The sequence below is a fragment of the Choloepus didactylus genome, chromosome 9 (genome assembly GCF_015220235.1).
Source record: "Choloepus didactylus isolate mChoDid1 chromosome 9, mChoDid1.pri, whole genome shotgun sequence".
In the NCBI taxonomy this organism is placed as follows: Eukaryota; Metazoa; Chordata; class Mammalia; order Pilosa; family Megalonychidae; genus Choloepus; species Choloepus didactylus.
In genome coordinates, this window is record NC_051315.1 from 56,616,108 (window position 1) to 56,635,139 (window position 19,032).

The 19,032-nt window shown below is 39.2% G+C and overlaps 1 protein-coding gene across 7 annotated transcripts in view; it reads left to right on the plus strand.

The window, feature by feature from the left end:
- Positions 1 to 19,032, plus strand: part of B3GALT1 (beta-1,3-galactosyltransferase 1) — a 603,572-nt gene that overhangs the window by 347,460 nt on the left and 237,080 nt on the right. Inside the window, exon 1 of one of the 7 annotated variants that reach the window (XM_037850147.1) lies at positions 10,378 to 10,456. The exons of the other annotated variants lie outside the window; for them this stretch is intronic. The gene's annotated coding sequence lies outside the window, so the exon portion shown is untranslated. Of the gene's footprint in view, positions 1 to 10,377; positions 10,457 to 19,032 lie in introns of those variants that run through there. 7 annotated transcript variants of the gene reach the window in all.

Genomic DNA, 19,032 nt, shown 5'->3' on the forward strand with positions numbered 1-19,032 from the left:
AATAATAGCCATCACTTATTGAATAATTCTAAAAGCTACACATATATAAATTTTGACAGCCAGTGTAGATAAGCTGACTGTCAAACCACTCTAATCAGTCCAGGTACCACACTGCTCTACGCAGATAGCTCTGTTTAAGATCATCAACCTTCTCCATCTTCCAATGGCATGACCAGGAGCAAGTTATTAGTATTTTGTCCATGGCTTCCTTATCTATAAAACTATGACAATAACAGCACCTACCATGTATGAGTGTGTGAATTTAAATGAGATACCCCAAGTAAAGTCATTAAAACACTATTTGGCAAGTAATTAGCATGTGTGCATGTTAGCTATTACTACTACCACTATAAATACTATTAATATTACTACTCATTTTTGTAGCAGTATTTGACAAAATTAGACATTCCCTTTTTTCTTGAAATACTGTCTTCTCTTGATTTGCCTTTCCTGACATCTCACTCTCCTCATTTCCCTGTAACACAGTTGGCCTCGGTTTTCTCCATTGGCTCCTTCTCCTTGTCAGACCTGCAAATGTTGAGGTGCTCCAGAGCTTGGTGTTGGGCCCCTTCTTTTTTCTATCTGCTCTCTCTCAGCAATAATCATATGTAGTCCCATGGTTTTAGATGCTGTCTATACTCTCATCACTATCACATTTATAACTCCATCCCTGACTTGTCACCTAAGCCCCAGGCTTTCATAACTAGTCTCTTCTCAACATATCTATAAAGCATCTCAAACTTGAACTTCTGATTCCCTCCACAAATCTGTTCCTTCGATTTCTACTCTTTCTCCAGTGTCCATTCTCCATAAAGCAACAGAATGCCTTTTTTTTTTTTTTAAGTTTCAAATCACTCCATGCTCGCTGTTGGTTGAGTGGGCACTGTAAACGCTGTGTAGTTTACAGACATCCTGCTGATGTGTGACAGCTTCTCCCTCCCACTGTAGACTTGGGGAGATAGAGTCCAATAGCATTCACTGTTTCCAAATATTCCCCAGGTTTATCACATTCTAATGAAATTCTAGAATCAAAAAGGGTGATGATCACCGAAGATTATTCTCCATCAGAGGCCTCAGCCAGCGTGATCTGATTTTGCTACAAGCCAGTGAATCAAAGGCTATATCTTAGTTTGTATTCATATGCCATGAAAACATCCAGTGTGAAGATTCAGACTATGAACCAGTTGTTTTGTCCAAGTTTATTAAACCAAATAGTTGATTTAATTTTATTTTTTGATTGTCTTTTTGGGTTAGTGTTGTATCAAAACAGCCCATCAGAATATAACCCTTCATTCAGTGATTCTTGAACTTATCCTTCCTGAGACCATCATTCAAGTTTCTGCTCAAATGTCACCCTATTAGGGAAGCCATTCCCTATGATCTGATCTGAAATTGCAGCTCATCCCTCTGTGTTCATTCACCTGCTGTTTTACTTTTCTTTTAACATATTATGTATGTATTTGTTGAGGTGTTTCTCACTGTTGCTACTGTTATGATTGCTGTTGTTGTGATCTGTCTCCCTCCCCAGAACACAAGGCTCACTGTTGTATTCCCAGCACCTGCAACATGGGTTTATATTAGACTTGAAATAAATAAGTACAGAGATGTAAAAATGAATGAATACTATAGATGTGTAGGATATATAAAATGTATAGCTGAATGAGTGCTCTCTGAGGGTTCATCCTGCATCATTTCTCCACATAAGAATCCAAGTCCATTGCTATATATAAGGAACCTACCCATTGTGGCACTGCTTGGAGCTGTGGTTCACTTTTTAGTACGTTTTTTAACGTATAACTGCCATTAGATTATATGAAGATAATTCTTCATGCAGGTAAGATTAGGTTTGCATACATACCATTTGGAAAATTCTCATTGGAAATATAAAGCTAATGTGCACTACTAAATCTGTCTTTGAGTACTAGGGGAAATTATTTGCCTACATTAAGAATTGATAAATTCAAAGCCTGTCCACTCTTTGTTAATGATTCAAATATGTTAGGGTATTTTCTCCTTTTGTATCTGCTTCCACCTATCAAATGGCACATAAGGCAGATGATCACAACCCATGACACCAGCGGCTTCAGCATCATCCGTCTACTGGCGTTGCTGATGGTTTCATCAGTCACAGAGGTGCACTGACATTACTTGCAACCTCGTGTCGCTGCCTCACGTGAAATGGTAGAGGCAAGAAAAAAAAGGGGAAACAAAAGTAGTCTTCGGAGAATTGGGTAAACCTGATTTGGGGGTGCTGACCCAGACAACTGATGGCAGAAAAAGGAGAGGAAGTAAAAGGTGACTTTGCCAACTTATTCAAGATTTATTCATGCATACATGCCATTACTCCTTCCACTGCAGTCATCATGCTAAATGGGAGATCCCCAGACACACTTAACTCTCCCAAATAAGAAACATTCTTCCATAAATTTTCCCTTCCATGATGTTCATTAAAACCGAACCTTACCTGTTTCCAAGGTCTGGGTAAAAGGCAGTATGATTTTCATAGATCTGAGAACCGCAGGTGCCATATACAGACTGGTCTGTGGGAGTAGTTTGTGCTGATGATTGTTTTATACCAGTCATTTATGGCTTTAGCTTTTTGTGCAAAGTGAACTGGAGAACTGAAGCAATTGCCTTGAATTGATATTTTACCTCCATTTCTTTTTTGTGGCTAGACACTGTCAAGGTCTATGAGTTGGGTGGGATTAGTGATGGGGAAAGAAGTGAGGAGAGGAGCAAAATACTACCTATAACCAAAATGTAAAGTAAGATATAAGAACACAAAATAACCATGAAAGTTCATTGTTCAGAGTTTTGAGGATGGTATTTAGTACTGATAGCAGGAATTATTTTTTATCATGTTGATTATTTGTTTTGAAAATTATAGAAGTGGGCAAACGTTGGAATGTCAATTTTTTTTATTCATTTTATTGAGATATATTCACATACCATGCAGTCATACAAAACAAATCATACATTTGATTGTTCACAGTACCATTACATAGTTGTACATTCATTACCAAAATCAATCCCCAACACCCTCATTACCACACACACAAAAATAACCAGAATAATAATTAAAGTGAAAAAGAGCAACTAAAGTAAAAAAGAACACTGGGCGCCCTTCTCTGTTTCTTTGTTTGTTTCCTTCCCCCACCTTTCCACTCATCCATCCACAAACTAGACAGATGGGAGTGTGATCCCTATGGCCCCCCCAATCCCACTGTCCCCCCTCATAAGCCACATTTTTATACAATTGTCTTCAAGATTCATGGGTTCTGGGTTGTAGCTTGACAGTTTCAGGTATCCACCACCAGCTACCCCAATTCGTTAGAACCCAAAAAGGGTGCATAGGAGTGCCCACCAGAGTGACCCCCTGGCTCCTTTTGGAATCTCTCTGCCACTGAAGCTTATTTCATTTCCTTTCACATCCTCCTTTTGGTCAAGAAGATGTTCTCCATCCCATGATGCCAGGTCTACATTCCTCCCCGGGAGTCATATGGAATGTCAATTTTTAAGTGAATGGCTGAAAGTCAGAATGTTGGATCTAAAGCAAGAACATTGATGTATGTGCTGGACGTATTTCAGATGACAGAGAGCAAGTTCTTACTCATACAAAAACAGACAAAAGCCCCTTATTATCTGGTTTCAAAAAAATGGGGAGAGGATTGCTATTTCCTGGAGGGCCTGAAAGAAGAGCCAGCATGGATTTGACTCACATTGTCACCCAATAAAAAGGCCTGAGTACCCTGTGCACAGAGTAGCTAAAAGAAATATCCTTCAAATTCACATATTGAACTGATCTTAAAAATATTTTACCAAGTTTTATTCTAATATATTCCTAATCGATTTTCTCTTACTCTTCAAATAGAAGGCTTCTTTCCCAAATTTAATGTATTGAGTTTGCTATCTAACCTTTAGCACCATTCAGGCTCAGAGTCATGTTCACCTACAATGCTTAATGGCTACTGCATTATCGACTTGAGGAAATGTGAAACTTCATTTTCAGAATATTTTTCAAGATATTTCCCATTTGTTCTGAATACAGTACTACAGAGAGTACTAGCCAAGAGCTTTCTTTATCTTCCACTGCAATCTGTTCTTCTTGTTACCTTTAAGCAAAACTCCTAGTGAGGCAGGCAAGGCTTAAAGGGCTGACTTTTGAATTGGACTCACCTATCCACCACTGTTCGGGAAAGCATGATTGCAGAATTGACCACCATATGCTCACCACCCTGATTTATTTTTAAGAACTCTAGTGGCTTGGAGTTATGTACCCCAGAATGGCATGTTCTTAAGCTTGGTCCCTCACTGTGGGTGGAATCCATTATAAATAGGGTCTTTTGATGAGGCTACTTCAGTTAAGCTGCGGCCCAACTGAATCAGGATGGGTTTTAACCCTATTACTGGAGGCTTTGTAGAGAAGGGCACAGAGAAAGAAGCTATGAGGAGCAGCCAGAAGCTGAAAGGCAGCCAGAACACAAAATAATAGAAAGGAAAAGACATTGCCATGTGCATTGTCACGTGATGGAAAAGCCAAGGAACCCCAAAGATTGCCGGCCAGCCAAAACTTACCAAGCCAGAGGAAGCAATCCATCTAGCATCTAAAACATGAGCCAATAAATTCCAGGAAATTAAAACAATAGCCCTTCCAGGTCTTTTCTAGCAATACTACAAATATATGTATATATAACTATAATGAGACATAATTTTTAAAATTCTTGGCAATATTTTGTATACATTCTTACCTAAAATATCCTCAAAAGCTTTTTAGACCAGCAGGGTGATACAGACAAGATAAATATTTAACTGTCAAATTTTGAACTCAGATCTGGCAAACTATGGGCATTATCAGAAGTAACAGACCCTGCTGCACTGAGGTCTAAGTTGTTGACACATTTCATAAATTCAGTGGTTTTAGAAGTGTTCCACTATTTCTAGCCATGGCTAATAAGAATAAAAATTTATAATTTACAAGAGAGAGTGGAGAGGATTGTAGCAGTTGTGAAATATTTGTGTTAGTTTACCACTGGGAGAATGCCTTTGAAATCTGTGAATCAAAAGTTAGAAGTGGCCTGTGGGTAAATGGTATCTGCCTGAATTCTCTTCCCTACTGAACATTTTTCATTACCTTTCTGAAATCATAGAATGCTAAAGTTGGAAGAAAGCTTTGATATTATCTTTTTTTTTTTTTACCCACTTTTTATAGAAAGGAAACTGAGGTGTGGTGAAAAGAAATGGTCTGGTATAAATATAGTGAATTAAATATCCCAGGGACAAATTGTGAAAGGCCAGTCCTAGTTACCTCAACCTCAATAAATGTTGCCACAGGCCTCATAAAGATCCAAGAGCAGTTCTAAATGAACCAAGGTTGGGTAAAGAAATTGAATGCCTCCTTGTTTTAGACTCTTTGGTCTGTCGTGGGTAGGATCGGAGGTTTCTGCCAAGCTTGCCTCTGTCTAAGTCTTCCTGTTCAGAGAAAGGAACTCTCCTGGAGTGAAGACAGCAGCAGGGAACTGTTTTATTATTAGGTTCTTCCCCTTCTCCCTCCTCTCCTAGTGCCTGCCCACCTTGCTTTCCACTTGGCTAACCCATCAGTAGGGCTGCTGACACAACTGTTGCTATATTTTGGGGCAATTGTCGGTGCTGGTTTTGGCTTTGTTTCCCGTTCCCATCCTCAGCCACCATCACATGATCCAATTAAACTCAGCCACAGCAGTGGAAAATCAGATGATTATAAAAATGCATCCAGCTAACAAATGTGAATTGGCACAGTTCTGAAGCCATTCATTCACTGAGGGTTAGTGAGGACCCAATCAGCTGAAAAGAAAAGAAAAAAAAGAAAAGGACAAATGGCAGGGAAAAGAAAAAGAAAGAAAAAGAAAAGAACAAATGGCAGGGAAAGAAAGTAATAACATCGAACTGGTTAGGGAGCATTTGTTATAAATGTAACATTTTTGACAATGAATTTTGAAAGTGGAGTGTGCGGTCGCAGTTGATTCGTCTGGGGGGGGGGGGTGGCGGCCGGTTGCTAAATCCTAGGCTCCCAGGATTGCTCGGAGGGTACCGGCGGCGGGGGCTCTTTCCCGGAGGCGAAGGCGAGGCGGGGACTTGGCCAGGTCCCCGGCGGGGTGGCGTGCAAAGTATGGAGGGCGGCGAGAAAGGAACAGGCGGGACACGGTTCTTTTAGGGTGAAGAAGCCAAGAGAGAGAGAGTTTATTAGGGGAGAGTACAAGCTTATAACGGGCGGTCTAGAGGGCGGGGTAGCTGTAGGGGTTAAAGGCTTGGATTGGTTCTGAGAGGGCGCGGAGGTTGATTGAAAAGGGGCGAGAGTTGCTCCGGTAACGGTGTCTGGCAACAATGTATGCGCACTGGTGGTAATGGGAGTTGCACTGGCAACGGGGAGTGTCCGGGCAAGATAAGGGGGTGGGGAAAAGGCGGTTCCCTCCGGCAAGCCTCCCCTAACAGTGTTATTTTGGGTGAGGAAATGGGGCCTGCCTCCGGCCTCACTTTCCCAGGCCCGGGGGGCTGCGGAGGGCGCTGTTGCCCGTGCCCACCACCCTCCCCAGGGGCTGATCAGGTCCCCCAGCCCAGGCCCGCCAAGTTGAAGCACGTAATCAGTGTCCCACAGGAGTGGATATAACAAGTTTGATTTTTTTTTCCAAAATCTTAAACTAGAAGCATGATTTTTTTTTTCTTTTCTTGTTTTATTCAACAGACTTCGTGCCACTGGATCCTCAGAGGTATTCCAGAGATTTTCTTTCAGGAAAGCAGAAATGTAACGTTCATTTGGCTTAGTTTAGTTGGTCTTGTTTTGTTCCTTTTGACACTCAGTGTTCTCATCTCTGGATACTGGAAAATTGCCTTTATTGGAATAGATTCTTCTCAAGGCACGTGCTAGAAAAACCAGCTTATATTGGATGTGAACCTTTCTCAACCTCAGTGATATTCAGTGTACATCTCAAAGAGGCAGCACAGTGTTCCTCATGAAGAAACCCCATACAGCTTGCATGATGGGTCTAGTAGAGACTACACACCTACACACGTTTTCCTGAAAACCCAACCATATTATGAACATCTGAGTTTATGTTCTCTACTTTCCTGGTATTTCTTATGGCACCCAGCACCGTCTTACACAAAGGATTTTTCCCAGGTCTGCAGAACTTGGCTAAGCATGGTCAGGAAAGAAGGGGAGCCCAGAAAGAGAGTACATGAGAAGCAGCAGCAGCTTACTCTCTGGGTGGTACCCTATAGCAGCATGCCTTTGTGTCTCATACCAAGCCTCTGTTTCTTCATCATTCCAGTCAGAATGGGCAAATGCAGGAGGAAAGGCAAAGAGGTCAAAATTATGATGCAGTATAACTATTCAAATCATTTATCCAGTTATCTTTAAAATTTGAAACTCCTTAAGAGAGTACCATAATTATACTAGAAGTGATGACATAATGACTCTCAAATGTGTATCTCCTGACCTGCATTCTCTACTTAACTTCCTGTCCTGAAGTCTGCTCTCAAGGAGAAAATCTCCACTCAGATATCTTCGTGACATCTCATTCGGTGTTCAATTGGACTCATAGTTTGCCCTCCACACTTAGTTCTTCCCAATCACTCCATTTTTTGTATAGTGTTTCCACTTTATTTTCAGGTCTCCATATTACAAACCTTGAAGTCATCTGAATTTTTCAGCTCTCATTCATCCCTTATAGTTAATTTGTCACTAAGTTTCACAGCAGTATAATCTTTTGTTCCAATCTTAGTGTAATCATCCTAGCCCATGATAAACTTGCCTAGATTACTGTCAAAACCTCCTAGCCAGCCAGCCCCCATCATGATCTCCCATGTTTTCAATTCATCTTGAATACTATTTAATTGATCCTCTAGAACTCTGTTTTTATCATATTATAGCTTTGCTCAGAATACTCTCATGGCTCCCATAGGCATGTAAGATTGTGTCCAAACTCTTCACACTGGCATTTAAGGATTTTGTTTATCTCATCCGAAGCTACATGTATAACCTTAATTTATTTTCCTATGCAACATAAACTGTTCCTCTAAACAAATTCCTCACTGTTTCCTCTATCCCCCTTGATCATGTCCTTCTGCTCCTTACTTGAAAGAAATGTATCTTTACATCCCATCTGTGGCCAAATCCCACCCATTCTTTAGGGTACAATGCAAATACCACTTCTCATATGAAATTTTCTCACCCATCTTAGCCCCACACTGATGTATACATCCTCTTGTATTTAGAGAAAATTAAGTACAATTTAAACGAATTTTCTTTGTTGTTCAAGTTTAGTGAGTGCTCTTAGTGGCTGATTCTTTTCCCATCAGAGGCCCCAAGTGCCCTGTAAATGTTCTGGCTACCTTCTTCATATTCTTTCATGCTCTACCAGTTCCTCCTTCCTTTTTAGAAACTATTTCATCTGGTTCCTCCAATTTAATTGCTTTTGCTCATACTTCTGCTTATCCCACTTTAGACTGTGTACCACTGGATTTTCTGCCTGACTGGATTTGGCTCCTCCCCTGTATAATTGCCCCCCTACCCCACCCTTTTAACCCCACCTCCCAGCAAGCCAGCCTCTTCCCAGGCCAGGTCAATGGCCATTGGCTCCTGCTAGTCCAGGGGAGACAGCAAGCACATGATTAACTCTTTGACCAGATTAGAAATTGCAGAAAGGATGAGAATAGGTTTTATAGCCCTTGAATTGTTCCAACATCATAGTACTATGCTGGGAAAACAGTATGAGGTATTAATGGTTGTTAACCCACTAGGGCCTGTGGTAGATACTTTCTTTCCTAGCAACACAGCTCTACCACCATACCCCCTTTTATAAATATCCCCCTTATTTTTTTTAATCACATTTTATTTTTCCTTCCATCATCAGAGGTTAAATAAAGCAGGTCAGAGCAAAGGTGTTCCCTCTTGGAAAGCAAATCTAAATGGAAATATGTTAACTACAGTTAAGCCAGTTTCTTAGCTAAAACAAATCAAAATGAGACAATAAAATATCTCTGTCTTCCGTATAATAAATGCTCCTTCATTATGTGTTCCCCTATGCTTTGAAACAAAATAAAATTCCTATGGAAAATGGGTATTCAGTTTTGCCTCTCAGAGCCTTTTCTAGACCTATTTTACTAGGAAGGTAAATTGCCCTGAGACTATAAGTGAGAAAAGTGGAGTCAGTGTTTTACTCAGTAAACCCTGTTAGGGAACTCAGAATACAATTGCCCCAGTACTTCTCTTGTCCTGTTGTCTTTCCTAGAAATTGTGTATTAGCTTTACAAGCATACCCAAACATTTACCTGGAAGAGCAGAAAGGGTGTGTGTGCATGTATGTATACACATATGCATGTGTATAAAAGAGAGAATTAAATAGCCATTTTATTTGTAATTACTAGTGTTTCTGCAAGGAGTTGAGTCTAGTTAGACAGTATTACTCTTACTACCCAAATTACTTCTGGTCTTTCCTACATCTTCATTACTTTCCCTATATGTCCATTGCCTCTTACAATCCAATCATCTAATTTATCTTTTAGCCCATGCAGACAACATAGAGAATTAGGCTTCTCTGTTCAGGGAGAAAAGGAGCTATCTGAGGAAGAAACCCACACACACACATACACCCACACACACCAAACACATCAGCTGCTTCTAATGCATTCATTCAATAAACTTTTTTGAATGCCTACTATGTGCCATACACACATTGTGTTGGGCATTGGGTGAGGAGTGGTGAACAAAACAGACATGGTCTCGGTCCTTCTTTGTTGAAGATTCAGTTCATAGGCACCCTACTTTTATCTCACTCAGGCTGCAGTACTGCATTTGAACTGCACAGCCTAAGGCTTACTTACCAGTGGAAGTAAAATGGTAATTCAGCAATGACCCGGGAGCTTCTGCTTCCCAGGAAACTTTTAATGGTGTTACCCAGGAAGTATCATGGCACTGCACAAAGGGGCATCTGTTTTCAACTCTAACCCTGACAAAGAAGCAATTCTTCCTGCCAAAGAGAGTAGAAGAAATCCCTTCCCTTTGCCCCAGCACACTGATCCAACAGAGAATGCTGAATACCCATAATTGTCAGAAGGCTTCAGGGTCTACCAAACCAACAAGAACCACACCAGGGTTAACAAGGAGAGCAGGAAGCCAACATTTTGCTGAGCATGTTGTGAAGGGGGGTTGGGGCTCAGGGAGCAAAACCTTGAGGCCATTGATAGAGGCTGTTCACAGCACAATCTCATCGGCCAAGAGTGAAATAATCCACCAACAGCATAAGAGTGCAAGGAAGCAGAAAATCTTAAAACAGATAACCTGAGAAAGAGAGGCCAGGAGACAGCAAAAAGGATCCGCAGAGTCAAGGCCAGAGAAACCTGTTCTTGTTTTAGTGGTGTGGAATTGTGGAAAGATCTAGGATTGAATTCCAGCTCTGCCATGCTTCCACTGTGAGATTATGTAAGTCACTGAAGCTCTCAGAAACTTAGTTTTCTTGTCTGTAGAACAAGCTTACAAGACTGAGAATCAGAGAAAATGAATGTAAAGTAGTCATTTAATAAATGGCAGTTTATTTTTTATTCTGACTTGCATGTTAGTCATTACAAATGAATCCCTTGGGAGTCTTCTTAAAAGTTCCAATGTGTTTAACTGCTGCCATGAGTCTGGAGTCAGCTCAGGGTGCCTGCCTTACAGATGGCATGCCAATGACTTATTTCTGTCTGGATGTGGTACACCTTATTGCATATTAGTTATAGAATTATCTATCTCTCACATCTCCTACATTCTGTCCCCCGCCATGCCAGAAGTTCCTTGGGTCTAGACCCATGCTTCATTTGTCTTTGTCTCCAATGACCATCAAAGTTGGTAATATATGGTATGTGCTCAATAAATGTTTAATACTATGTATTCCTCTCCATCATTTTGTGCTACATTTTCGTATATTTTTTACTTGAAAACTCTAAGATCAGTGAAGAATTTTCTATCTGTCTGTGTGTATATATATGCATGATGTGTGTGTTTGTGTGTAGAAAATGAGAAATGACTTCACCTTCATTAAGAGCTGGGTGTCTACAATTGCTAAGGATTTATACAAAATACCTTTCCTAATCATTGAAAGAAATACCTATAAATGAGACTTTTTAAAATGTCTAGATACATTAAATGTTAATAATATTTGAAGAATACCCCACTTTTGTGCTTCAAAAATAAATTTCAGTCTTGTAATTTGGGTGGCTATTTGTCTACCTTTGTCCTGAAAAGTATTTAACAAAAGAAGATCTAAAGAGCTCAGTATTCTAAACAGCAAGTAGTTACCCAATTGAGGCCAATCTGGACATTAACCATTGTGCTTCATTTCCTATTCATTGTTGCTGTTTTTGTCTTCAGAGTCACATATAGAGTTTTAAAACTCTAAAAATTCTATGAGCCCTTTTGTTAAAACCCAGAATTGTCTGTGATGATCTCACTGTTAATTATTTTTTAATAAGTAGCTTCACTCCAAACACCTCAGAACCTGTTTGAACTGCCAACATTAAAGAAAGAAAGTGCAGAAAGAACAGCACTAGCTCCCTGGAATCACAAAATTATCAAGTCTATGAAGTGAAGGGGCTTTACAAGTCCACAGGCTCACCTTTCCTCCCATGCTCCAACATCCGTAACCATGTTATTTGCAGGTGATGATGCAGGCTCAGCCTCCCAATAGACATCCCCATTTGCTAAGCATTGCCTGCATCCCATGTTGAGGCTCTCTGCTTGGGTCTCCTTGAAACCACAAGAATGAAAGAATCAAAAATATTTTAGTAACCAAGATCTGTGTGTCCCACCACTGCCCTGGCTTTGTAGGAGTTTACCAGTTGGATCCCTCTGGTCCTTCCTTGCTCAGTTCATCACCACCCCCCACCCAGCAATCTAGGGTTCCACCATGCATTCTAGAGGTATATGAGTGATTATCCTGGGCTGCTGAAAAGCTGTCTGCTCACAGTAGATCTTTGGGGCTTGTGGGCAAGGTATGAACACTACTCCTGCTTGACAATAAACAGGCAACACACTGGCTACTTAAATGGAACATTCTGAAAGGGCAGTGGAGTAGTGGTTAAGAGTGTGGCCTCTAAAGTCCTCTAAAGTGACCTCTGAAGTCAGGTTGCCTGGTTGACATCCTGACTTCAGCACTTATTAGTTGTATGATCTTGGGCTTGTCACATTTGTGCCTCTTTCCCCTTCCACAAAATGGAAATAATAATAGTACTGATTATAGGATTATTATGAAGATTAAATGAATTAATACAAATAACACACTTAGACTGCCTGGTATTTAAGATACACCCAGTAAAAATGCTTAACAATTATTATTAGCCTCTTCAAATGGAACTGAGAAGAACAAACTGTGTAACTCCTCATTACAAGCTCTCCTCTGTTGGCAAGCTGTGGTGCTGGCTGTTCAGGCTGAATGCTGCAGTCTCACCCCGGGAAACCTATTCCAGTCTGTTCTAGTCTGCTAATGCTGCCAGAATGCAAAACACCAGAAATGGATTGGCTTTTATAAAAGGGGGTTTATTTGGTTACATAGTTATAGTCTTAAGACCATAAAGTGCCTAAGGTAACAACACATCAGCATTTGCTTACCTTCACTGGAGGATGCCAATGATGTCCAGAAAACCTCAGTTAGCTGGGAAGGCACGTGACTGGCGTCTACTCCAAAGTTCTGGTTTCAAAATGGCTTTCTCCTAGGATGTTCCTTTCTAGGCTGCAGTTCCTCAAAAAATGTCACTGTTAGTTGCACTTGGGATATTTGTCCTCTCTCAGCTTCTCCAGAGCAAGAGTCTGCTTTCAACGGCCGTCTTCAAAATGTCTCTCATCTGCAGCTCCTGTGCTTTCTTCAAAGTGTCCCTCTTGGCTGTAGCTCCTCTTCAAAATGTCACTCACAACTGCACTGGGTTCCTTCTGTTTGTCAGCTCATTTGTATGGCTCCACTGATCAAGGCCCACCCTGAATGGGTGGGGCCACACCCCCATGAAAATTATCCAATTAGAGCCATCACCCACAGTTGGGTAGGGCACATCTCCATGGAAGCACTCAAAGAATCACAATCTAATCAAAACTGATACATCTGCCCACACAAGATTACATCAAAGATAATGAATGGTGTTTGAGGGACACAATACATTCAAACCAGCACACAGTCTTTCTGTTCCCTACCTCTCTCATCCTGGAAGGAGTGACATGAGGGAGCTGAAGCTTACTCTGCAAGTCCTCATCAGAATTTTCTTGCACAGATTAAAGTCTTTTTTTTTTTTTTTAATGTTTTTGACTCGTGGGTTCTATAATGACACCTTTCCTATCACTCCTACCCCAGGTAAACTGCCTTCTAAATCAGTAATTAGTGCTTTCATCTAATTGTTTGAGAAGGATAGAGAAGGCTCCTATAGTGGAATCAATTAACAAATTCAGTGAGTGAAAGGAGGCAAAAGGAATTAATATTCTTTGAAAGAGTATTCTGTCATATAGTTGCAACTATGCTTCTTATCTAGATATTTGTACTAAAATCTTATTCAAACCTACTTAATCTTGAAAAAAAAATTACCACACTCAATGGTATACACAAATCCCATTTGAAAACTGGCAAAAATTACTGGTTGTACATGCTTTAAGTTGGAGCTTAAAACAAGAAAGAATATTAACAAGAAGACTACTTACCTCTGTAATCTAGAGACTCAACTTAAAACAGTATTTAAGCCTAAGGAAGGCTGGCATGTTTTGCAATGCCAAAATACAGCTCAGGAGATTAGATTCAATGGAAGGAGATAAGGAGTCAAGAGTAAAGGAAAAAAAGTAGACTGAAAAAACATCCCCTATATTTGACCTGACCCAAACCACATTCATGTGTTTCTAACCTCAAATAACACCAACTAAATTTGATTATGCAGCCTTAAAAAATAAAAACTTAGAGCATGAAATAATTTAGAGCATGAAAATCAACATATTGTGGCAAGTATTTATATATATATATAGAGAGAGAGAGAGAAATCAAGGAATCGTGGAAATAAAATACTCCACTAACAAGGGAGCTTGGAAGAAATATTTTGGGGATTGGAAATTTTATTTTTGGATAAGAACATGGGGATACATTTAAAATTGTTTAATGACAGTTGGCAAATCATGTTTTCCATTTTTTTTCTGTGTAGTACAGATGGGAGGCTAACATCTTCTAAATTCATTTCTCAGTTATACATATGTGTAAATTAGCCTGTGTAAATTACAAGTTTTCTTTCTGTACTTTATTAAATTCTGTCAAAGCTGTTCTTAGGACTGATTTTATATTGTTTAGTACTTGTCAAAATTGACGATGTAGGTCTCTACGTTAGTCACTCCAAGAGATTTTTAAAGATATGATTAAATGACAGCAAATTAATGAAAATGCCTAAGTATAAATGCCCATGCTCACACACCGCTACCATTTTCATTCATATAAATACAATGCTTAACTTTAAAGGAGCCAGCCATTCTGAGCTCCTCTCCTGATGACACATCCAGTGAATCTCATTGTCAGTTCAGGTATTAGATAGTCTGGTGGACTCAGATAACCCTGCTGTTCCCCACAGTTTCATCCTCATAGCCTCCTGATTTAGATGAGGGCAGAATGTTGAGTTTTCTAAGACCAGTAAAGATCTTTGGACAGAAAACTACGTAGTAATCTAATAGAACCTCCTCTTTCTAATGTTACCTTCCTGCCCTTCCCAGGCTCTTGCAGAGCCCAGCTTCACCTTTGAGGTTAACCATTCTCAGGTCTTCCCCATGGTTCAGCACTTGGATCTAGTCAGGCAGTGGACCTCCGGAGACTTCATGACAAAGAGCAAAAACAATGAAAGTAACCACAGCAAACATAAGCATAAAGTTCATTGTTGAACAGAGAGCTGTATCAGGGTCAGACTTTTTATTTTACAGTTACACTCAGTAGAGTTGAAGTTTCTTATGGAGTTTAAGAATTTTTTTTTCAATTCTCATGGAGTTTAACAATTTTTTTTTCAATTCTCTTCTAAACATATTTCCCTCAAAATTCTAAGGAATCTGAATTCAAGCTAATGGCTCTCTCATTTAAGCTAACTCTCATGGCTAATAACACTATATATTGGTTTTATATTTTTGAACTTTTAAACATGGAATCATTCCTTGTGTGCTTTTATGTGTATGGCTCCTTTTTAAAATATTATGTTTGGAAGATATACTCATGTTGTATGTAGCAGTAATTCTTTCATTCTCATTTCTGTACAGAATACCACTATCTATTATCACTACTCTGCCTTATTTATCCATTCAATAGTTAGTGGACTTTTGCATTGCTGCTAGGGGCTAACATGAATAATGCTTCTAGGAACATTCTTGTACATGCCTTGAGATTAATATATGTATGCATTTCTGTTAAGAACAGACCTGGGGGAATTTCTTGGTCCAAGGATAGACTCATGTTTGGCTTTAGTACATACCGCCAAAGAGTTTTCCAAAGTATTTGTACCAATTTACCCCCCTTTCAATAGTGTGTGAGAGTTCCAGTTGCTCCACATCATTGCTATTTAGTATTGACATTTTTAAAGCCATTCTATTTGGTGTATAAATGTATTTTGTGATTTTAATTTGCATTTTCCTGGTATCTAATGAGGGTAAACACTTTTTCATATATGCATCTAGATAACCCCTTTTGTGAAGTGCCTGTTCAAGTCTTACTTTTCTAATTCCAATTAGTAGAACTCCTTATTTATTATTTATTGAAAACTTTTTGAGCATTAATGGTCAGGATATTTACAATAAACATCAATTTAAATTATTGTGGTATATATATATATAGAAAGAGAGAGAGAGATTTAATATATAAATATATATGTTTAATATATAAATATATGTATTTAATTAGAGATCTTGTCTGTTTACAGGAAAGTCATGTAAAAAATATAACATTCCTATATATCCCACTATTCTTGACACTTGGCATTAGTGTGGTACCTTTCTTACAACTGATGGAAGAATAGTAAAATATTACTGTAGTAACTGTGGTCCATAGTTTATGTCAGGTGTATTTTCCCCTTGTACCACCTTGTAATATTGTCGTACATTTGTTATAATTCAGGAAAGAAAATTCTTATGTTTGTGCTATTAATCACAGTCCATTGTAAACAACAGGGTTCCCTATGTTATATAGTCCCATGTTTTGTCTTCTACGTTTCCTGCTAGTAACATGCACGACCCAAAACCTCCCCTTTTAACCACAGCCACAAACATAATTTGGTGCAGTTAATTACACTCAAAATAATGTGCTACCATCACATTCTATCCTCCGGTAAACTATATTCTAAATTCTAACTCTGTGAGTTTACTTATATTTAGTTCATATCAGTGAGATCATACAGTTTGTGTCCTTTTGTCTCTGGTTCATATCACCAAACATAATGTCCCCAAGCCTCATCCACGTTGTCACATCCATCAAAACTTCATTCCTTCTTACAGCTGAATAATATCCCATTGTATGTATATGACGCATTTTATTTATCCATTCATTGGTTGATTGCTTCCATCTTTTGGCAATTGTAAATAATGCCACTATGGACACCAGTGTGAAAATGTCTGTTTGCATCTCTGATTTCAGTTCTTCTGGGTATAGACCTAGTAGTGGGATGGCCAGATAATATGGCAATTCTATACTTAGCTTCCTGAGGAAATGCCAAGCTGTCTTCCATGGCAGTTGCACCATTTACATTTCCACCAGCAGTGAATGAGTGTTACTATTTCTACCCATTCTCTCCAACACTTGTAGTTTTCTCTTTGTTTCATGGCTGCCATTCTACGTATGAAATGTTACCTAATTGTGGTTTTGATTTGCATTTCCCTAATAGCTAGTGATGGTGAGCATCTTTTTACTTGCTTTTTATATATTTGTATTTCCTCTTTGGAAGAATGTCTGTTTGAGTCTTTTGCCCATTTTTAATTGAGTTGTGTGTGCAACATTTTATTGTTGAGCAGTGGGATTTCTTTATATATGCTGGATATTAAACCCTTATTGGATACATGGCTTCCAAATATTTTCTCCCATTGAGTAGATTGCCTTTTCACTTTCTTGACAAAATCCTCTGAAGTACAAAATTTTTTTTTATTTTGAGGAGATCCCATTTATCTATTTTTTCTTTCGTTGCTTGTGCTTTGGGTCCAAGAAACCATTGCCTATTGCAAAATCTAGAAGATGCTTCCATACATTTCTTCCAGGTGTTTTATGGTCCTGTTTCTTATATTAAGGTTTTTGATCCATTTTGAGTTACTTTTTATATGAAGTGTGAGATATGGATATGAATAGCCAGTTCTCCCAGCACCATTTGTTGAAGAGACTGTCCCAATTGAGTGGACTTGGCAGCCTTGTCAAATATCAATTGGCCATAGATAAAAGGTTCTATTTCTGAAATCTCAATTTGATTTCATTGGACTGTACAAACATCCTTCATGCCAATATCTGTCTTTATGCCAATACCACGTTGCTTTGACCACTATAGCTTTGTAATGTGCTTTAAAGTCAGGAAGTATGAGTCCTTCAGCTTCATTGTTCTTTTTCAAGATGTTTTTGGCTATTCCAGGCCACTAACCCTTCCAAACAAATTTGATAATTGACTTTTCCATTTCTGCAAAGTAGACTGTTGGAATTTTCATTGGGATGTGATGAATCTGTAAATCAGTATGGGTAGAAATGACATCTTAACAACATTTAGTCTTCCGATCCATGAACACAGAATGTCCTTCCATTTATTTAGAGATTCTTTGATTTCCTTTAGCAGTGTTTTGTAGTTTTCTGTGTACAAGTTCTTTATACCCTTGGTTAAATTTATTCCTAGATATTTGATTTTTTTTAGTTACTATTGTAAGGGAATTTTTTTCTTGATTTCCTCTCAGATTGCTCATTACTAGTGTATAGAAACACTACTGATTTTTTAAATTCATTTTTATTGAGATATATTCACATGCCATACAGTCATCCATGGTGTACAAGCAACTGCTCACAGTACCATCCTATAGCTGTGCATTTATCACCCCAATCTATTTTTGAACATTTTCCTTACACCAGAAAGAATCAGAATCAGAATAAAAAATAAAAATAAAGAAAGAACACCCAAATCACCCCCCACCCTATTTTTCATTTAGGTTTTGTCCCCATTTTTCTACTCATCCATCCGTGCACTGGATAAAGGGAATGTGATCCACAGGGTTTTCACAAGCACCCTGTCACCCCTTGTAAGCTACATTGTTATACAATGGTCTTCAAAATTCCAGGCTACTGGGTTGTAGTTTGATAGTTTCAGGTATTTACTTCTAGCTATTCCAATACATTAAAACCTAAAAAGTATTATCTATATAGTGCATAAGAATGTCCACCAGAGTGACCTCTCAACTCCATTAGAAATCTCTCAGCCACTGAAACTTTATTTCATTTCATTTCGCATGTCCCTTTTGGTCAAGAAGATGTTCTCAATCCCACAATGCCGGGTCCAGATTCATCCTCGGGAGTCATATCCTGTGTTGCCAGGGAGATTTACGCCCCTGGGAGTCAGGTCCCACGTAAGGGGGAGGGCAGTGAGATCACCCACAAAGGTGACTTAGTTAGAGAGAGAGTGCCACATCTGAGCAACAAAGAGGCACTCAGGGGGAGACTCTTAGGCACAATTATAAGCGGGTTTAGCCTCTCCTTTGCAGCAACAAGCTTCATAGGGGCCAGTCCCAAAACAGAGGGCTCAGCACATCAAGCCGTCAGTCCCCAGTGTTTGTGAGAACATCAGCAACAGTCCAGGTGAGGAAGTTCAACAGCTCTGCATTCTCCCCCAGCTCTTGGGGAGGGGGGGGGGAACAAAAATATATTTTTATTCTCCAGCCGAATTACTTAGGATGTGTTGCTATTTCATTCTAATCTATACAGACCTACCATAACTCATTTCCTATTCAAAGTTCCATGTAATTGCAGGAAACACTACTGATTTTTGCATGTTGGTCTTATATCCCACCACTTTTCT